Source organism: Amphiprion ocellaris, chromosome 9 (genome assembly GCF_022539595.1).
Source record: "Amphiprion ocellaris isolate individual 3 ecotype Okinawa chromosome 9, ASM2253959v1, whole genome shotgun sequence".
Lineage (NCBI taxonomy): Eukaryota > Metazoa > Chordata > Actinopteri > Pomacentridae > Amphiprion > Amphiprion ocellaris.
The window spans coordinates 5,802,861-5,822,750 of NC_072774.1; the positions used below are offsets into that span (position 1 = coordinate 5,802,861).

The following is a 19,890-nucleotide window of genomic DNA, read 5'->3' on the forward strand; positions in this document are numbered from 1 at the left end:
TGTAAAAACTTCTCCAGAAGGACTCGAGGAACACGACCAAGAGCCCAAAGAGCTCCAAACTCTCCATGTCCCAGTCCGACTGAGCATCTGGAAAATGTGTCGGAACAACCCTGATCCGTTGAAGAGTTGTTCCATTAGTAAATATCTGGTTTTTGGTTTTAATGTTGTGGCTGACCGGTGTGTCTCCATTTTGAATTTCTGCATCAAATCAACCTCCATTATGCACTTATTCTCCATCTGTCTAAATCTTTGTAACGTCAAGCTGGTGGAAAACTCTTTGTATGTGTGCGTTTATTCGCATCTATCCAATACCGTTGAGTTTTTTTTTGTCTTCTTTCATCGATTATAAAAAAAAAGTACAATCATAGTTCTTGGACTTTTTATGTGCCCCACTCTCATTTTTCCTCTCTGTGGGCTCTTCTTTCTGCAATATAAAGTCCTACACCTCTGTGGAAACAGCCACGACTAGACGAAGAGAGCACTTTGAAATGCTTTATATGCAGTTGTAGTGCCATCAATCCCAAGAAAAGGACAAAGTTTGAATTTCTTTGACTGTTTGTTACTCAAGAACCTGTAATCAGTATGTACAACATTGCTCCAAGAGCCCTCAGGTGTTACCAATTTTTGAAAAAATAATGGCTCTGCGTACTATAGATATTTTACTACTTACTTTTTTATATCCACACAACTCTGCACATCAACTCTTCAAAGATGTTTCACCATGCTTAATGTATCTTCCAACAACTTGCTCCTCTGTAAGCCATTTTAAAACCATGCTGCATTTGATTTATTGATCAGATGTGTTTTATTTTGCTCTCAGTCCTACTCATTTGTCTCCATACTTGTCTCCTCTTAGCTTTGTGTAAACACTGCCTGCAGTTCAACAGAAAAATCTCTGAATTTTTGACTGTTGGTTGCAGCTGAGTGGCTTCCTAGTTTCGCCAATGCAGAATTTGGTGTTTTACAATATCTGGTGGTTTAGTTTCAGTTAATTAGGCAGTTTTTGATGAGACATCCCAATTAGACTTGGTTGGTCGTCCTGGCCGAGCCTCCCGTAAAACACGATTACTTCAAGGACCATCAGAAAGTTGAAAGTTAGATGATTCTGTTTTTAAGTGTTTCTGGCTTTCATAAATTGTGTAATTTTGCAGATTTCTTTTAAAGATGACATGCCAGGCCCTGCAGCGTTACCAAATCTTGTGCTCCAGACCTCAGAATTTTGGCTTCTGTGCTCACGTCATGGAAGTTCCAAAATTACTTTGTGTTTAATCAGTTTACTTCAAAGATTTATTACAAAATGCTTCCACAGAACCTTAGGACAGACTGTATCTTTCCATCTGAGGAACACTTTATGGACTCTGGGTAAATAATGAAGCCGTTGTGTGCGGATAACGGTGTCCCAAATGGGAATCAAGAGGCGAGGGGGCAACAGTGCACAAAGGGTGTTGGTGGTTGGGGGTTGAAAGGTGGCCAAACAGCTAATTTTTTGCCTCTGGGCCACCAAACAGGTTAATCTGGCCATGGTTCTGGCAACAATGGGTTTCATAGTTTTGTAGCCGATTGAAGGTTTTACATATTTAAAGGAGGTAAAGGTGAGGGGAGGTGATTTTTGGTGTTTTTCTTCCTGTTTTCTTTCCATGTGGAGCATGACAGCGAGCCGTGTTGACAATCGGGGGCGGTCAGACCAATAATACAGGTGTTTGCTGTTGTGAATGTGTGGGAGATCCGTGGCGAGGCTGCTGAACCCTGAAGTGGCGCTGTTTGTTGGGCCTGACTCCGCTGCCAGACGGCCGCGGAGGCAGCCGAGGAGCCTATAGGCATCTGAGCGAGCGGCGGCCGTCGAGTGGTGAGAGTTCGACTCGTGTGTTTACTCAACAGGGTGTTAACGTCAGTCAAGGATATCGATGTTTATCCTCACACGTGTCAGGAGAGGAGCATGAGTGTTTGTACACCGCTTTGCTTTGCCATCATCTCCTCACTGTCCCCAAACACACACAGACACACACAGACACACACAGAGACCAGTGTGTCCTGACTCAGCCTTTATCCAGCCGCTGGTGGTGAATCTACACACCAGCTGGTCGGAGGAACCATCGCACAACTCCACGGTAGTTTTCCATGTGTGCGTCTCAGTAGTTCAGGTTTTTCTTTTGTAATATCTACTCTCAGAAGGATAAAGCTGCTAAACTAAAATGCGTCTTTGCATAGAAGAAGCATTTTTCATTCCACAAAGCACCTTTGAGCAAGAGGTTCTTTAATGAATTATTTCTGCAAATTATTTTTCAAAGGTCCCCTAAATGTTCCTCGAAGAATCATTAAAAAAGAGTTCCTTTAGGAAGAATAAATGACTTTAAGGAACCATTTTCAAGGGAGTTATTTGTGGGAAACATGGTCCAGTTAAGGACCTCTTTTAAAAAACAGCATTTTTGCAAATTGTAAATTGTTCTGTTGAAGCATTTGGCCATAAAATTACAGTATTTTTCCTGTATCTAAATTAATTTTAAAAATGATTATTTTACTGATATTTCAAAGAAAAAAATACGTAATGACAATTGAAAAATAGCAAATACTTTTTAAGCTGTTGATTATGACAAAACACAGGCCAAAACCGTAGATATCATCCATATATATGTGTAAATATATACAAATAATGATTCATTCATTTACATTTGACCTTAAAATTACTTTTTTTAACTGTGTTTTAATACATTTTAAAAAGTGGTTATTTTCCAGATATTTTCTGGTATTTGAAAGAAAAAAATGTTCAGTAACAGTTAAAAAATAGTAAATATTTTTTTCAACTGTTAGCTATGAAAAAACATGGGCCAAAGCTGTACATATTGTCTATATAAAAAATAATGTCTTTACATATAGCAAATTATTCTATTGCAACATTTGAGCATAAAGTTACTTTTTTACTGTTTCACCCAGCAAAAATATAGTTATTTTACACGTTTGCTGTTATTTGAAAGAAAAATATGTCTATTATGTATTAAAAAGTAAAATATATATTTTAACTGTTATTTAAATTTAAATGCTTTGTTAAATGAAAAAGAACATTTTATAAAATCACAGAAAGAAGTATTATTGTTTCATGTTGATTGTAAAAAAAAGAAAAAAAAAGAAGCCCAAAACTGTACATTTTGTTCACATCATAGATCTGTATTTTCACACATCGTAATTTGTTCTTTCACATTGTAGAATTCTAAAATTGCAGTTTTACTGGATTTAAATTAACTAAAAATAGTATTTTCCCATATTTCTCCACAGTTTTTGAATGTTGCATTATTTTTCAATATATTTTGCTGCCAGATCTTCACAGTTGTTTCCAGGACTTGGAACGTTTTTTTTTTTTTTTTTCATAGCATGGCTTGTCAAAAAAAACACATGAACACAGTTGTTGGCCATTTAACACCATTTCTTTTTACTTTGTTTCGGTACAGACAAGCAGGGTATTCAAAATGTCATGTCAGTTTCAGAGAACTAACACGTACTGTAATCAGTCACACTGACTCCTAAAAAGTTATAATAAACTGTGTGGATCCGAACTAAACAACAAGAAACACTGAATGCATTTAACAGTTGTAGACAAAGTGATTTTAAAACTTTCATGTATGACCCTTCATTAAAATACATTTAGCATATTCCAGCTTGGGATTTGGGAAATTGTGGGCCTCTAATGTTTTGTAGAGCATAGAATTATTTCACTATTAGACTTTTAACTGCCACCAAATATCTGCAATAAAACCTTTTAGTACTCGAAAGAACTACATGAAGATCCATCCGCTGAATAAAGAGGTCCTTCAGTTACTGTTGGTGCTTCGACGAACCAGAGAGCCTTCTGCAGAACTCTTATTTTTCTGAGTATTGTGGGCGGTGTGAGAGCGTCAGCGCTGCTGCCTGTACGCACACAAACACACACAAAGTGATGCACACAAGGCGATTTTAGTGACTACAACAAACAGAGAACAGCATCACAATGCATCCAGTAATAACACGCTGCAGCCGGAGCTCTTCCTCTGTCTCCATCTCTGGCTCGGGCCTTTCTGGGGGAGGTTTGTGTTCACTTTCTCAGCTCTCCCTCGGGAGTTCGGTCCAGCTGCTGCACAGTCCCAAACCTCGACCCGACTCTCTGACATCACCGCCTCAGCGTCCACGCACAGAGCGGCGCACACACACTCCTGCAGAGACGTCACGGGCGAGGCAATGACACACACACACTCTGATGTCTCTCTGAGGAAGTTGTAGTTCCCAGCGGTGAGGCATTATGGGTAGCAGTTGCTAAGAGACAGCGATGAGTTTGGTGGGACACACGGGATCAGTGAAGCTTTTATTAAAGACACTGGATTAATGTGCCAAAATGTGTGAGCATCAGTGTCAAAAATGACAAAGCGACGGTACATAATGTGAACAACAGCACTGGAAATACGAGTTTGTTTGCATAATAACAGGCTGGGAATTAAGCTGCACCCTTTTTTGTACGAAGAAGCTTCTTTTTCAGCTGTATTTTTGTCAGAACATGCACAGAGAAACCAGTTTTTATTGCTACAAACACATTTTAATTTGTAGTTTCACAAGCACATACGGCACACATGTCTTTGGCTTAAAATAAATCAGATACATGTGGGTTATTACAATTTAAAATCATCACCATCCCTCTGAGTAACCATTTTTGATTTGGTTGAAACCATTTTAAAGTGTTAATGTTAGCTCGATATTTTTCATAATATATTGTGTGTGTGGCCGTTTTCAGTCCTCCTTTAATCTAAATATAACAAAGTCTTTAGTACTTACAAGATGAAATGCAGTATTTGTCCTGTTAGCAAAATTTTTTGATCTATAACATCATGAATCTTTGCTAGCATCACATGAATTAAAATTAGCAACTGTGTGAGCGTGAACAGCCTGCAAGACACAATGCAATGCTGATGAACTTAGATTTTTTGCTAAATGTAAAACAGGGTAGTGTTTTATTACTAAAATGTTTTTGTACCAAAATGCAGGTTTCACATCTGCACTATTCTAAAAAATCTGCTTAAAAGGTCATTTTAACATGTTAAAATTGAAAAATTATTTATGATTTGAGCGTGTTTCCTGTAAATCCTGCACATTTTATCGGCCGAAAGTAAGCATTAAGCAGCACGTGTGGATATTTGCCAACAGTCAGACTCCTGGCACACTATGCAGCCATGTTTTCCCTCATGAAACAATACAAATATATATCTGTGTGTCTTCGTGTGGGTGCAACTGTTGCATGTAGAACGTGGGAGGATTTGTAATGTTCCTCATTGTTCTTTTTTACATCTGAGTAAAAAGTGTGACTGAGTTGAAGATTAGTGGAGCTCCATTTAGTGTTTAAAGTGTAGCCAAATTTACTTTTTCTGTACATTTTGCAGTCCAGTCTCCAAAATACTGCATTCTTATACAAGTAAACTGCACTTTCCCAGTGATGGAGATGTATTCTTTACTGGATTCTGTATATTTCAAATCGACATATCTTTACCATTTATTTTATTGCTATCTAAATCCCCGCCAATTCTTTTCTCCTTTTTTGTTTCTCATGCTCCAATTTCCTGGTGTTTTTTGCCTACATTGTCTCCCTTGTGTTGGCCTTGGTATGTATACTTCTGGTTCTAAGTATTGTCGACCTACTTTCCCTTTGGCGTAAATCATCAGACCCACCTGAGATTCATCATGGAACCAACCACCTGCAGAATATAAATCCGAGTTCAATTGCGTTTTTCATGAGATCATTGTTCCTGCTAATGCCCTAGCATCTACACTGCAAATTCTGCTCGAAGTTTGTGTTTCTCTTTGTCTTCTTGTTTGACTAGTTGTTACCTCTATGTCCCTCAAGCACACATTGTGCACATTGTCAGGCAAGCTATTACTCACTGCGCCCGCAACTTTTGCCAACTAACCAGCCGACCTGGAAGTTTACCTGGATCATGTTCGACAGGTTGACAGTTGCAACTCTTCCCTCCTACAAGAGTTTCTCCAAAACTCCCTCACCTTCTTCAGACACTGCTACAATAAACTAACCATAACCAGAAAGCAGGTGAAAACTGAATGTAATCAATTAGTGAAAACAAAACTAAAATCCCAAGATCTATGGCCTCACATGGAGCGCAAGCCTCAGTCCACCTGGTCAAGAGTCTTCTTGTCAACCGATGCCACCATCCTTCTGGGTGCTGAACAAATCCTTTTTTGTAACTCCTCTGAAGAACAACTCGGAGGAGCTTTTCCACCTGCTCACACCTGAGAAGTTCAGAAAGTTATAGATTTGTCTGGAGAAGTTTGTCAACATCCTCTATCAAGGAATAGATCAAGAAGCTGCACGATGTTGAGTCTGAACATGATGAGGAGGCTGGAAGTTGACCTCTTCAAGCACATGTCCTCCAAGACCATCATCATCAGAATGAAATATTACAAACTCATCCTGATGAAAAACACAGAAAAAGGAAGAAACCAGATTTCTCTGCTTAACATCATCATGAACCTTAAGAAGGAGATGGAGGCGTCTCAGCAGAAGATCCTAGAGGAGCTTTTTTTTTAACTTGCTCATTGTCCTCACACCCAAGAGGTTCAGCATTTTAGAGATGTATCTGGAGGAGTTTCTCGACTTTACTATGGAGGACCAGATCAAGAAACTGGATGACATGTTGGCTCCGCACATCTCAGGAGACTGAATGCTGACGTCTTGAAATACATGCTTTACAAAACCAAGCTCATCATCAGAATGAAATACTACAAATTCTTCCTGATGAAAAACACCCAAAAAATAATTGGAAACCAGTTACTGCTTGGCATCCTTGTGGACGGACCTCAAAAAGTAGAAGATGGAGGCTCCAAAAAAACCCTACCAGATGTTGGAAGGGAAAGCTCTCACAAGGACGGCTGGGAAATTGAGGCAGATGTTGCGGAAGCTGAAGGAAGGAGGAGTTCCGGTTTTCTCACTCACTCATATCTCCTTAAGTGACTCCTTCAAACTGGAAGCCTTACTACATCGTCATTGTCTTACCTTCCAGAGACAGAATTAGTTTCTTTGAGAAAGAATGCCACTCAGCAGTATGGGAATGTAATTTTTCCAGGGACAGGGTTGAATTTGCTCAGGTGAAAGCTGTATATTACCTCTACAACATGTCAAGATGCAATGAAAGACACTTCACTTCACAAATTCCTACAAAGAGCCAGTCTGCTGTTATGCAACCATGAACACCCGTCACTTAGGCAAGAAATCTTGATTTGCTGCACACTGTAGAGGAAACCAGTAAATTTTTATCCTGTCTGGAATAAGGAATGAGTGACCGAAGGAATTATGGGACATCTTGTAGAACTTCCTTGTTCATTGCTGGACATCTGACACTCCCCCAACCCCTCCAATCCTACGTCCTATCACCTTCTCCCTCCACTTTCTTGCACCTTTTCCCTCCTCGTTCTTCCACATTTGGCCTCCGGCTCTGAAGCCCTCCGATGGTCGAGGCGTCAGAGGCAGCAGCATCCGCCTCGCTGTCTCTCACCGGCTGTCACCCCTCGAGGTGAACACTCTCAGCTTTCATGTTCACGACACTCACAAGTCAAACTCAGCAGAAAAGACGAAAGTGAAGGGTGAATAATCTTCTGAGAAACATCCAGGGGGCACGACGGAAGGGAAAGATCCGGAGGGGGGAGGCGGGTTTTCCTGCATCAGGCCTGGTTGACTCTCAGCATTGATCTCATGAATAATAGAGCTCCAGTGGCTATGTGATGATATCAGACGTGACAACCAGCGACAACCTGGATCCACCACTCCTCCGAGCACACACATTCTTCTGCGTGCACATTTCCGTGTGCGATCTGTGACTAAACTGCTAAATTAAAGGTCATTGTTAACTTTCCGAGACCTGAAGTTGAATCAAAGTTCTTTTTGGCTGCAAATCACTGACTCACACCAGAGTCATCAATATGAAACAATCTCATCAAAGAATAACTAGTATTCCTGCTAAACGAGACGAGCTCCTGTGTTTTCTTGCATTTCTGGGCTTCTTAATAATAAATGGAGAAACAGCCAAGGTCCAGCTGACACACACACATATGCTTCCGCTGTCATGTTTACTTGTGTTTACTGTCTGTCCCTGCTCATCAGTCATTCACCGTCACAAATCTGTGTGAGAAGAATCTGCAAGTCTGCATTTTTTTCTCCCCCAGCAGATTGTATCCGTGGGTTTGTTTTACCTGTTCTTTCTCTCATCTATTTATTCACGCGAGCAACTGGTGAGCGTCAAAAGGCGAGCGGGAGCCGAGAGTGGGTGAGGCGAAAAGATGAGGACGGAGAAGCTATTTACTCAAATATTTTACTCAAGTACAATTTTGAAATACTTGATTTGAGTATCTCTCATTTCTGTTGGAGTTTCTTTCTCATTGTTTTTATGTGACTTCTAGCTTCAGCTTTTGCAGTCTTGTGTATTCAGATTTGTCTCAATGATGCTTTCAGTGCTGAAGAATGGTCTGCTGCACCTCATTATCATTTTGCTATGTGGGGGGAAAGCTCTTGATTGTTTCTGTTTCTTTAAACTAATCAGAATCATCTTGGGTGGTGCAAGATGCAACAATGGTGCACCTGTAAAATAGTGACAAATTGGTACATTTGCAATGTCATTTATATGGCTGAGTCATTGCAAAATCAAGCAAGCTTCTGCAATATTTGTCTTGCATATTCAGAACTTCCTCCACAGCACTGTGTTGGTGCTGGAGAATGGTCTGCTGCACCTCATTATCATTCGTTTTCAGAAAAAGCTGTGGATTGTTTTCATTTCTTTAAACAAGTTAGAATAATCTTGAGTGGTGCAGAATGCAGCAATGGTTCCCTCCAAAATAGTTTTGTGTTTTGTTGTTACATGTGTATACAGTGATGTGATCAAGGAAGCTTTTGCAAATTTTGCCATTTTCAGCGTGTGGGTTGCTGCTCTGAGGTTGTTTCCTGCAGCAAAAAAGGGGTTTTAAAAAAGCAGCAACATGCAGATAGCCTAAAGGGAGGCGAAAGCTGCATGACAGAAATGGCAGGTTTATACCCATCATCTACATCTGGTCTGTCAGAATATGCTTTCTATGAAATCTTTGAGTTGTAGCAAACTCCCCGAAGATAAAATTTCCCCTCTAAACCTCCCACACAGTTTTATTTTAATAATTATATGATGCTAAAATATGCAAAATTACCCAAAACAAGGAAATATTAGGGAAAAAAATCCAAAAGTAAATGCAAAATGGTGCAGCAAAGCATCATTTTCTTTCTATCCTACCACACTAATTGATTCATGACTTCTAAAATTTATCATATAACCTCTGAGACCCTTATGGGATGGGGAAACTAACTCCAGTTATGCATTTATGCATCATAAAAAAATCAAACAACACTGGTTGCACCTGATTGGACGAACGCATCTCTCGGAGGCCATGTGCTCCTGTATTTCAAACCGGCTCTTTTATAATGGAAACCGTTCAGCAAAAATGTATTTCTGAAAGCTGTTGAGATGAGAAATAAGCTACTTAATCTGTCTTAATTTCAGTAGATCAAATGAATTAAAACACATAGATCAAGAACAAATGTCTAGTACAGAGAAAGTAAATGAATGGTCTTAAGAGGACATCTGAAATTTTAAAAGCTTGTTATATTAATCATTGTACAAAATATTAATCTTTAAAAAGCTGTTATATAAGTGTGCTGGAGCAGAAAGTGTAATATTTCGCTTAGAAAAAGCAGTAGTAAGTATAAAGTAGTATAAAATGGAAATACACGAAAATTGTTCTTAAGTAAATGTACTTAATATACTTTCCACCATTGCTCTGTTCTGTTCTTTACCAGGAGTATTATCAGATACAATAATATATCAGTCACATTAAGTTTTTTTCTGCATTACTTGATAATTAAGTAGATATTTCTGAGACTTACAGACTTACAGAAGCAGGACTTTTTCTTTTGTTAAAGTGTTTTACTGAGATTCACAGGAGTATAATGTGAATATTTCATCCAGAGGACTGCAGGAAGCAGTAAAAAAAACCAAGAAAAAAGAAGGTAACAGGGCTTAAGAGAGAGCAGGTAAACACTGAGGAAGAAGCTGCTCCTATCAGCTTTTTTCCTGCTTCACCACCCCTCATTGGATACACACCTCACCCTGCAGCTACCGGAGAATTATGACTGGAAGACCAACCTGTCATTATGTTATTATCTCCTCTCTGACCTGCAGCTTTGACATGTCTCTGCTCAAATATCTGTAAGCCCCCCAAATACTTATCCTGATTTACAATTGAGCATTCTGGAGGAAACTCCCAGCTCAGACCTACAGCAGCTGGGAGAGCAGCAGCACTGATCAGATAATGATGGCATCTCAAGAGCGTATAGGACTGCACGTACACTTTCACTGTAAAACTGCACGCCGGACTAGTACGCAAATCCCTGCACCTCGTAAGCAGAAAGACAAGCTCACATAATCCACAGAGTATAAGTCAGGCCAGTGTATAAGTCAGGGCAGTGTGTCAAGTCTGTAGCTGCTGCCTTCCGGGTCGCACAAATAGAGTGTCTCTGGAAGGCTGCCGACAACATCGTCTGCAGAATTATGAATAAAAGTACAGTCTGAATGGAGGTTACACAAACATTCCTCTCATCCACGTGGGTCCGTCTTACCGTAGGCCCACGACGAAGTGGAAGAAACACTGGAGGGACCTCTGTGATATGTAAAATTACGCAAGTGCTGCAGAATCATGAGAATCGCCCACAAACAAAGCTCTGTTCGCTGTGGTTTCTATCTGACGCTGGCAGAGGCTCTGAATGAAAAGCTAATTCTCAAACCAAGTCTCACACATGTAACATCCTGAATTCCTTTGTTATTAATAAAACTGGTGCAAGTTAGGAGTAATGCGAACAGTGTTGGACTACATAAACAGACCTGGGGGTTTGGCGATGTCTGAGTTTGACTATCTAGAATTAAAATTACAGGTATCGACACGCGTAGTTTCCAGATTCCAGATATTCTAGATGTCTATAACATCATTCAGACCCGTCAAAACTACAGTTAGAGATCATCTGTGATTCAGTTTAGTCAGAATAATAGCTCAAACATCATCATGACTAGTTTGAATCATTGTGCATGACGCTGCTCATGCAAGACCCCTAATTGGATGTTGGTCCATCAAAGCATTTAAACAGTTTTAGCAGATATAATGGCAGCTGCTGAGATTGTTAGAAAATGCCGTGAAATCAAAAGAGTTCATCAGCGAGGAGTTTCTGGAGAAGAATTGTGGAGGAAATGTCTTAAAACTTCGGCCTCAGGCTGCTCTGACATGGCGGTGAAACAGCTGTGATATGTGATTACGCTTGCAGTGTCATAGTATGTTTGAAGAGCAAGTTGCCGTAGCTTCTGACGCTACTACAGATGTCTGCAATGTCACAATTCTAAATGAAGATATCTGTAATTACATCTTGACTAGACACAATTCCAGTTTGAGATTCTACAACGTCATTCTGACCAGTTCAAACTTAATTTAAGAATCTAATGAGGAAAATGTAGATGTGCTGAAGAAAGGCAAGGCAAGACAAGTTTTTTGTATAGCACAATTCATATACAAGGCAATTCAAAGTGCTTTACAAAGGCAAAGAAATACATTCAGAAAAATGATTTAAAGGTAGACATACATTAAAATCATAAAAATAGAACATAAAAGTAGACATTAAGATCATAAAATTACATTAAAAGACAAGAAAACAAATTGAGGATCTAAGAAAAAGCTGTAGTAAACAATGTGGTTTTCAGACCTGATTTAAATGAGCTGACAGTTTGAGTAGAACTCAGGTGTTCAGGAAGTTTGTTCCACAGGTGAGGAGCATAATAGCTGAATGCTGCTTCACTATTTTTGGTTCTGATTGTGGGAACACACAGCAAACCTGTCCCTGATGACCTGAGGGTTCAGTACGCTTCATATGGAGCTAATAAGTCCAGGATGTGTTTTGGTCCAAGACCATTCAGTGGTTTGTAGATCAGGAGTAAGAATTTGAACTCTATCCTTTGACTAACAGGAAACCAGTATGGTGATTTGAGGACTGGTGTAATATGGTCCAGTTTCCTGGTGTTAGCTAGGACTCTGGCAGCATTGTTCTGGATCAGCTGCAGCTTCTTGATCAATTCCTTGTTATTTTTTGTTTATGATTAAGGGGAATTGAAGAGATCTTAAATTAGAATTACAGCTAGTCAAGGTTCTGCAGCTGGATTGTAGATTTCTGTGATAATAAACACATGAATAGTAAAAGTGACGTCATTTTGTCTTGGAAGAATGACGTTGTGGATACCTGAAATGCTCTTTTTGACTACGCAGAATTGAATTACAGGTATTTGCAACATGTAACCAGTGTAGCTATTAAATGTTAGAACAGCTGCCATATACACCAGACTGAATGTGACTGACTGGCACCACATTAATAGATGTGGTAACTGAAGTTCCTCTCTGACAACTGGACGTTTCACTTTTAATCCAAGAGTCTTACTCAGTTACGCTGTTATAATAGTGAACTATATTTCAGACTGTAGAGTATGCTTAACTTTCTGAGCAGGCAAACATAGTGTGGAGATGGATTTGGCCATATGAGATTATAGTTTGAGTTTAATGTTATATTTTTTTCTCCCTTTTCTGTCCTTCACTTAGGCACCCTACTGATGTTGACCCTGTGTTTGTCCTGACTGCAGGCACACTTGTATTTGCCTGAACATTCTGCACTATGAATCTATCTACTATACCTGATCCCGACCTGTAGAGGGCTGCACTTTATCCCAACTGACATGGCGAGAAGCCAACACAAGTCACACTGACTTTTTTTCACATCCTACAGGTGAGCTGTCACACACAGTCACTGTTTTACTTTGTTGCTTCCAGCTGTTTTTATGACTCTTTCCTCTGAGTTTAAGAAATATCTGCAACATCAAGCGGCAGTAATTTCATTAGTTAGTTTTAAATATAAATTACATGGAGACAAGATCGATCAGGATCTAACGGCTAGTCACAGTAGTTGTTAGTCATTTGGGCACTTTAATAAGCTGCTATTAGTTTAGATTTAGTCTTTTGTTTATTATTGTATTTTTGTGCAAGATACTTCACTAGGTGCTTTGTCTAATCTTGCGTAAATGTCGAATATCTTGTGCATCTTTCTCTGGCACTTTGGTGAGTTTGTGTGAATGAAGTTGTGAGGAACATTAATAAGAAAGTGACCTTCGTCTGATGAACATAATGGCATCAATATAACAGCCTGATGAAGCCAGCAATGTTACATATCTAATGTCTGAAAAGGGCTAATATGTCCCAAATCTTTTAGACTCCACAGGCTGGGAAAATGATCTTATTATCTGTTCAGACATTTGAGATGAAAAAAAGAGTGATACACACAAATCACGTCACGTTTTTACACACAGTACCTGTAAGATTGCATAAAGCACCTTCACCTGCCACTGTCACGTGCACTCACAGACATTTAACACTTGTAATAACCTGCCCTGACAGACCTGTTAAGAAAGGAATGAATGTACCTGAGGAGAAGCATATACTATATGCAAATCACACAGCCACAGTCAGGAGCCACTGTTATGATGAGGCCAAAATGTATGTAATGTGACCACAGAGTGTTGTTTGCATAACAAAGAACTTCACACTGAAACATGCAAGTGAGGAAAGATATGAGGAGTTATCATCGGGGTCACAGGGTTCACTCTCACTGCTCTCAGCTGTTTTCAACAAAACTCACTTAAGGCGACTTGCTCAGCACTAAATGACAGACAGATTGCATTAGTTACAAGCTGGTGCATGCAGTGGAGTATTTAGCAACTGAAGAACCGGTCTCAAGAGTTGGTGTGGGTCATAGACTGTATATTAAGGATGGATGTAGCCTGTGGACCTGAAAAGTGAAGCTAACACACAGGTGTCTTAAACCTGCATTCTGTTTATCAACCGGCAGGGGGCGACTTCTCTGGTTGCAAAAAAAAAAAGTCAGATTATATAGAAGTCTAGGTGAAAGGACCCTACTTATCACTTGATCTGTTACCTCAGTAAAGAATTTTTCTAATGAGTTTATGGTGTCTATCACTAGTTTCAATACTTTTTGAATAAAGCATGATGCTCATTTTGCAAGTTATGGTCACATTTAGGGTACAATAGATGGTAAAGCTGGGCGTGTTTTAGGGTGTTTGAGAGGTCTCTATCATATCAGCACCATGCGTAGTGTCTTCTGCTTCTCCAGTTACATCCACACCTAAAAAACAAGATGACAGTGGCTGGATTGCAAACGTAAGACTATACAATGTTAGTCCACAAACCAGTGAGTGGCATCATGGTTGCTGCATCCATCTTTTATATACAATCTAATGCTCAGACCAAAGAAAACAAATTAGTGTAGATATTAAATTCATAAATTGACAACAGTTTGGCAGTATCCATAAACTCTAATTAGCCAAAACTTTAAAACTAATTTCCTAATAGTGTTTAGATTTTCCTTGTGTCATTGGTGACTTATGGTGTCTGGTACTTGGACGTTGGGGGAAAATGCTTTGGGTTCCATTGGCTGTTGGGTGGGACCTCCATAGATCAATACATCCCCAGATGCCCAATCAGACTGGGAGGTGGGGAATTTGCAGAACACCTTGGGCTCTTTGTCAAGTTCGTTGAGATGTTCCTAGTTTTTACGTGGCTGATATATATCAGAGTAACATCCACATGAATGCAGGACACAATGTTTCGAAACAGAACAATGCATCATAATAAGAAGATCGCCTGTAACTGGTTTGATTGTTGTGGGTGTTCAGTGTGTGCTCATTATGACAACTTCATTTGGTGATAATATACTGTTCTGTCTGCTCCCAAGTGCACAGAAATATTGATTATGGCAGGTCTAAAGTGAGATGAAATTAGGAGACTGTTCTCTGTACAAACCTTTATGAAAGCATTTATCTGAATGGTAAGCAGAGCAGCTGAGGTAGATGATGTTAAATCATTAATAATTCAAAGCAGCAGTCAGCAGCGAGTGATGTTATTCATTACTTCATATGAGAGTGTCATGTTCCATGCTTGTCCAGCAGACGTGCGACTGAAGGCTGCTCTCACCGTATGTGACGGCTTTCTTCATTGTCTGCACCACAACTCTGGTGTTCATCACATGGAAGATATCTTGTGAAATCATAAACCAAAGAAAAAGACGCTAAGTCTACAAGTCTGTTGGTATGATTCAGACAGAGAGAGAGACAGATATTGTAAAAGCTGGTAACTTATTAATGAGGTGGCATAAACACATGACATATAGCACACTTGATCCATGCATCCGTAGCATAAATGTACATATCCATGCTTACACAGCTACACACACAACTATGTCATAAAATCTTTCTGCTAAAAATGTGGACAAAATAATATTTGGCTCCATTAAAGTAAGGAAGTGCAGCATTAGTTTTGGCTCTAACATTAAGTGAATGTGAAAAATTCTCCAGCTATATGCAGAGAATTAAGCCCCACCCATAACCATAATGTCTTTGACATTGCAGTCGTACTTTTTTGACATTTCAAGCGCGAGTCAGAGACAGAAAGGAGTCCCCAGTTGTGGACAAGATTTGCCCTGAGATGCAGAAGTCTCTGAAGACATAGTTTGGCTCGTATGCCTCGTCAGTGTTGTGTGGAGGTTGGGGACAGAGGGCAACTGTGGTGGTGGCTTCCATTTTCTCAAAGGTAAACTAAAGGGTGCCATTTATCAGGGTATCACATTGCTCAACCTGCCCTGGAAAGTTTATGTCAGGATGTTAGAAAGAAGTCTCCAACTGAATGTTGATCCTCAAAGTCAGTGGTAGCAGTCCAGATTCCATCCTGGCCTTGGAGCACTGGACCGGTTCTTTAATCTTGCACAGTTTCTGAAGGGGTCATGGGATTTTGACCATCCAGACTAAATGTGTTTTGTGGACTTGGAGAAGGTATATGACTGTGGGGAACCTGTGAAGGTACTACGGGCAAATGGGGTGCCCCTGGTTCTTGTACAACCAACACAAGATCTGCAGTAGTGTTCTCGGCACAAGATCGAACATATTCCCAGTGGGTGCTGGACTCCGCCAAGGTTGCCTTTTGTCTCTGCTCTTGCTTGTGCTGTTCACTGATAAAATCTCAAAGTGCAGCCGGAGTGAAGAAGGTGTCCAGTTGGGAAACTTCTGAGTTGCAGTTGCAGATGACGTTGTTCTGTTGACTTCATCAGACCATGACCTTCAGCATTGCACCTCCAAGATCGTGGTTCTTTGCCGGAAAGTAGTAGATTGTTAGGTCTAGCGAAGGAGTTTAGGTATCTCAGGATCTTGTCCACGAGTGACGGGACAATGGACGCATGGATTGGTGTAACATCACCAGTAATGTCAGTGTTAACAGGCTGATGTGGTGAAAAGGGAGCTGAGTGGGAAGACAAAGCTCTTGATTTCTGAGAGGATCTACATTCCAGCTCCAGTGAGTTCTGGGTAGTGACCAAAACAATGATTGTTGATGTAAGCAGTCAAAATGAGTTCTGTTCATAGTGTGGCCTCAGAGATAGGGTGAGAGGTAGGACATCCCTCCGGACGTCTAAGGCAGTGGTTCCCAACATGTTTGGCTTGGAGCCCCCCCCTATAAGCTGCATCCCCAGCCCCAGCGCCCCCCACTCCCACCAAAACCACCCCATAAGTACACTACAAAACATAAGAGGGAAGTTATTGCATTGTATTACTAATAGAAAATTCCCTAACATTATAAAAAAATATTTTATATCAAACCAAGAGTTGTACTCTGACGAGGAGGAGAGAGTTTATGGCTGCAGTAAATTTGGTGACGCTACAGTGCATAAGCGTTAAGTTATTGATTTTTTTGTTTTTTACTAAAAAAAATCCTTAAAATTATGAAAAAAATGTAATATCAAACCAAGAGTTGTACTATGACGAGGAGGAGAGAGTCTACAGCTGCAGTAAATTTGTTGAATATTTGTGTCTCTTCGCTGTTTGCAGCGGTTTTGCATTTTGCAGACGGTCCCTGTTCACTCGTCACACAGCCGGCTGCTCATAGACACCTATGTTATTTCTGCAGCTCGAAAGACAGATACTTTTGATTAAACTGGGCTTGTAGTACATTGTCTACGTCACAACGATGGGAAAGAGGCATCGTTTATGTTTAGACAAGGTATATTTAATGAGTTATTGATGCCGGAAGTCCGAATTTGTGAATATCTTTCCGACTTTACCGAACTGTGTTTCGTTTCCTGACGTCGCCGTAATTCGCTGGCTTCATGCTGTCATTTGCGAGCATTTCACCACAAATAACATAATTCTGTCTTGTCCTTTAATAAAACCAAATTTAAGGTAACTCGAGGTATAGCCAGAGTTTTTAGGTACTGATGAATCTTCACCCGTTTTGCGTTTTTCAGAGACCGTTTCCGTTAGTAATTTTCTAACTGCACACAAACTAACGAATCTGGATGAACTAGGAGCCAACCTGAAGAAAGCGGGGAGAGAAGTTGAAAGGTCAAGGAGTTGTGGCCATCGAAGTAGCAAAGGATTTTTGAAGAAAGACCAAATAAATGTGTTTTAAAAATGTTTTATAGGTAGACTTGTGATGACACAGTGAGTCTGTTACTCTGATTTTATCCAGAATGTAAAAATCTATTTTTATAACATCACAGCCTCAGAGCAGACAAAGCTTCGTGCCCCCCCTCAGATCTCTGGCGCCCCCCCTGGAGGGGCGCGGACCCCAGGTTGGGAACCACTGGTCTAAGGGAGCCAACTGAGGTTGTCTAATTAGGATGCCGCCTGCATGCCTTACTTTGGAAGTTTTCCCAGACATGTCCAGCTGAGAGTTGACCCTGGGGGAGACCCTGAGCTTGCTGGAGGGATTACATATCTCATCTGGCCTGGGTATGCCTCGGGATCCCCCAGTAAGAGATGGAAAATCGTGCTGTGGTTAGAAATGCCTGGTGTGTGTTTAGCTGCTGCCTTGTTACCTGCAAACCAGGTATGCAAAAGAAAATGGATGCATGGATGGATGGATGGATGGCATTTTTTGATAGTAACAGTGGAGATGGGGTAAAGAGATCAGGGAAACTTATCAAACCAGGCACTTGTTGCTCGGGGAATTTGCACCCATGTGGTATGAGCTCAATCAAGTCACACCATGAGTACATATTTTATTGGGGAACAGTATTATATAAGAGCAAAGTGATCCCCAGATTCACTGTACAACCCCCCCTCCCCTGGAGTGCTGCACAAGGAGTGGAAAATACAGTTACCTAAAAATATACACCACACATAAACAACACTCCTATGAACACATGGGCACACACACGCCAAGTGTCTTTAATATTAGAAAGCACAAGGCTGACACCTGAGACAGTCAGCCTGACGGTTTCACCACCCTCAGCCCTGCCTCGTTCCTTAAATTAGTCCAGGCCAGTGTGTCCCTGCCGGTCCAGTCTGATCCGCTCTGCAGCAGGCTGCCAGTCAGGGCGGGGCTTCATGTTTGTGACATCATAGCCCAGTTGGCTCTGCATGCTTATGGCAGTCACACGGGGCATCACCAGACCTGACATAGCCTCGACGCTGATGGGAGCGGATGTATTGAAAAGATGGTGACCTTTGTGCCGGGATTCTCCTCATCACCCCCCCTCCCAGTGCAAAGACTGTGGCATGTATCGACCTGCAAACACTCAGGTTTGACACCTTAACCCTGTTCGGACACGGGATATGTAGTACTGCTGCTATATCAGTCTGTTAAAGTGACAACATTCTGTCATTTAGACATAACCACAGTGATGGAGATGTGGTAAAATACATGTTATACAGGACAGAACATCAATATTAATACATAATATTGTGCTAATGAACAGACTAATAGCAAATAAAAAATATAATTTATTAATGATTTCTCGTACTGATACTGTCTGCTATCTAACCACTGATTTACCTGTAGCTGATAAACTGTGACTCTGATGAGGTGAGGAAAAGTCCTCAGTGTGACCTGCTGCAGTTAGATCCTGATCCATCCTGTCTCCATGTCGGGGTTTCATTTGTAATTACAGGTCACTGATGAACTTATTTCTGTTGTTGAAGGTGCGTAAATGCAGCCAATTTTCTCTCTTTGGAGACACTTACATGGATCCTGCTGCTGTCTGATGCCACAGTTGTTTAATAAATGTGTTCATTCATTCAACCTTTGTTTAAACATTTACAGATTATCAGTGGCATCCTTGGATTATTTAGTGATGTGAGGAGTACATCCAAGCACAATAATTAGGGCAAGAAATACAAAGAAAACTAACAACAGAACACCGCTACATTCAAATAAATCTTGCTTTTATGTTTGAGAGTGTGCAGGACGAAGAAAAAAGTGTCCTGCAAACAACTGGGAACTACAAACTGAAATTCAGTCAGTGTTTGCAATGAGCCTCTATAATTTGCCTTCATTGCAGTAAAGTTTTCATGTGTATGGACATTTGATGTTGAACAGCAAGATCTCAGAAACTGTTAATTCTCATCACGTCATTGATTCAGAATCTGCAATATTAACAAATTGACCAAATAGTTTCTTATTATGATTATAATAGAACATTTTCTGTAAAGTCCCATCTTTGAGCTCATACCATCAAAAAAATTGATAATGCAAAATTAAACTAGTGATATTTTGTGAACCACATGTAGCTGCTTGAGACAATAATACAAAACTAAACGTATAAAATGCATTAAAATATGAAGTATTTGCTCACAAAAATTAACATAAAGTTTTTTTTGTTTGTTTTACTTTCATAACTAATTGAACAGATTTGACAAGTTGTACCACAAAAACAAAAAATACTACTAGACAGGTGTTATCCAAGTAGAGCAGAATTCTCTG

At 40.2% G+C, this 19,890-nt stretch overlaps 1 protein-coding gene across 4 annotated transcripts in view; it reads left to right on the top strand.

Moving 5' to 3' along the window:
- The window catches only part of alg2 (ALG2 alpha-1,3/1,6-mannosyltransferase), a 110,349-nt gene that overhangs the window by 65,564 nt on the left and 24,895 nt on the right, over positions 1 to 19,890 (top strand). For 2 of the 4 annotated variants that reach the window (XM_055013753.1, XM_023284213.3), the window contains exon 3: positions 12,673 to 12,856. The exons of 1 other annotated variant lie outside the window; for it this stretch is intronic. The gene's annotated coding sequence lies outside the window, so the exon portion shown is untranslated. Of the gene's footprint in view, positions 1 to 12,672; positions 12,857 to 18,560; positions 18,711 to 19,890 lie in introns of those variants that run through there. One more of the 4 variants, XM_023284221.3, reaches the window with a different exon arrangement.